We start from the raw sequence: 2849 nt of genomic DNA on the forward strand, positions 1-2849 counted from the left end.
AATGACCTGGTACCCCCTTGAACTGTGATGGTAGTACTCCGTTGCCTAGAATCAATTATTCCTGCCAAGTTCTTATAACAGTATGTATTGTAGAAGTGATCCTCAAATATTGTTGTTTCGATACTTCCCCCAAAAGAATTTTTAAAACTCTGTACTTAATATAAAAATTTATTTGCCTCATAAGTTTAAATCACTACCAATGATATAATTTGTAGCATATTAAAACATCAGCTCTTTATAATAAACGTATGCCATCACTTTCTCAAATATAGACAAAATAATCTCAGTACTTTAGGTCAGGTTCTTGTAAAAGAAGACACCATTCTAGTGCAAGTGATTTATTAAGCAGGAGCTCCCAGAAGAAATGGGGAAGGGAGTGGGAAAAACATGATAGGATTAAGGTGACGTCCCAGCCTTAGCCTGATGCTGCTGGGAGCTTAAATGGCAATTGCACATCCAAGTTTATCCCATTTCTGGGCAACAGAACTGTTTTGAAACTCTGCACTTGTCATTATTGGCTGTGAGACAGTGAGTGTGTGTGTGTGGTGGGGGTGGGTAGAGGGCAGGAAACAGACTCCCAGGCTTTGTCTCCTCTATTTTAGAATGAAGATGCTCCAGCAGCCTAAAGCAAGAACAGCCAAGCATACAAACTGGGAGATGGGGCACAGCACTAAGTAGATTATATTATCTGGGCAATCTGGATGGGTTCCAGAGGTATCCTCAACAATACCCCATGATGTGATAATATTATTAATTTAAAAAATATATTAGACTTCTGATTCTGGAAGATGGAGTAGATATACTTTTTCCTATTCCTTTCACTAAGTGCAACTAAAACCTCTGGACAGGGAATTCCCTGGCGGTCCAGTGGTTAGGACCTGGCACTTTCACTGCTGGGGCCTGGGTTCAGTCCCTGGTTGGGGAACTAAGATCCTGCAAGCCACGCAGCACAGCCAAAAATAAAAATAAAAACTCTGGACACTATGTATAGAATAAACATAAGAAGACTCTGAGAGATGACAAGGGAAAGGTAGACCAGCTAGGGATTTGGGGACCTAAAGAACAACGTAATTGTGAGTTCCCTGGGTTTTCTTTTTACCTCACATATCCCAGGCTGGGCATTGGAAAAGCCAGCAACCCGGAAATGTCAATGGGCTCAAACAAACAAACAAACAAAAAGCCCCAACAAAAGTCTGCTTTCTCTAGCCAAAGAACCAGGAAACAGTCAAACAAGAGAACACTTTTGAAAAGTAACAGCTCTACTGGAGAGGCCCAGCAGTTAGTCAGAGCATAGGAGACAGAACAGGACAGGAGAGGCGGGAGTCATTGTCTCAGAGGTGAAGGCTACTGGGATGGATGAGTTAGCTGGGGTGCAGACAGGAATGCAAGATGAAGGCCAAAGACAGAAACTTGGGAATGCCTACAGCGTTATTACCCTTTAGTTTCCAATTAGAGAACGACTTGAGAGCTTTAAAAGAAAAAATACACGTGCTTATCCCTGGAGATTCTCAGGTCTTTTCTGCATTTTTTTTCAAGGTTCTAAAGATGATTCTAAGGTGCAATAAATGTTGAAAAATATTAAAGTGTTGGAGAGAAAAATAACTGATGATTCACTATAAACAGGGAAATGATTGAGAAGAAAGCATTCAGGATGCTGATGAAAGGGCAGATTCAGGGGTCTAAGAGTGTTAATGGGGCCAGATGTTGCAGGATGGCAAGAAGATGGAGGACTCAAAATGACTAAGGGAAATATTAGTATCTTACTTTAAAGGCCAAAGAGAGAGTTCAGAGCCATGATAGAAAAAAGGAGTAAACCTGGGCATATATCCAGACAAAACTATAATTCGAAAACATACATGCACCCCATGTTCATAACAGCACTTACAGTAGCCAAGACATGGAAACAACCTAAATGTCCATTGACAGATGAATGGATAAAGCAGATGTGGTACATATTCACGATGGAATACTAGCCATAAAAAGAATGAAATAATGCCATTTGCAGCAACATGGATGGACCTAGAGATTATCATACTAAGTGAAGTTAGAAAGACAAATAACATATGATATCACTTATATGTGGAATCTAAAATATGACACAAATGAACTTTTCTATGGAACAGAAATAGACTCACAGAGAACAGACTTGTGGTTGTCAAGGGGGAGAGGAGCAGAGGAGGGAAGGACTGGGAGTTTGGGATTAGCAGAGGCAAACTATTATATATAGAATGGATAAACAAGGTCCTACTGTATAGCATGGGGAACTATATTCAATATCCTGTGATAAAATCATAATGGAAAAAGAATATGAAAAAGAATATATACATATGTATAACTGAATCACTTTGCTGGATGGCAGAAATTAACACATTGTAAATCAATTACACTTCAATAAAATTTTAAAAAATAATAATAGTTTAAAAAAAGAAAGAAAAAAGAAGTAAAGAAAAATTCACAGTAATTTTGGAGCTTCCTGGACCCTATCCCTGATAAATTTGCTTAGAGGACAACAGATAGCTATAAAATCAATTGACTTTAAAAAATGAGAGTATGAAATGGTGTCTGTCAGAAGATAAGCATCTGGGATACAAATCTAAAACTAATTTATATAAGGACTTAAGCAAATTATAAAAATATTAGGAAATGCCAAAATCACAACTCAATGTTGACTGCCTCATATAATTTTTCTTACTTGATGTTCTGGTGTTTTTGTCTTTCAATTTATTAGTTCTATGACTAACTAGAAATTTCTCTTTAAATGTATACTTTCTATGATTTGATATTCTGAAAATACATTGTGAAAAATCTTCAATTTATAATGAAAATAAATAGCAAAGTAAATAATAACA

This window comes from Monodon monoceros, unplaced genomic scaffold (assembly GCF_005190385.1).
Source record: "Monodon monoceros isolate NGI ecotype Baffin Bay Population unplaced genomic scaffold, NGI_Narwhal_1 Super_Scaffold_18, whole genome shotgun sequence".
Lineage (NCBI taxonomy): Eukaryota > Metazoa > Chordata > Mammalia > Artiodactyla > Monodontidae > Monodon > Monodon monoceros.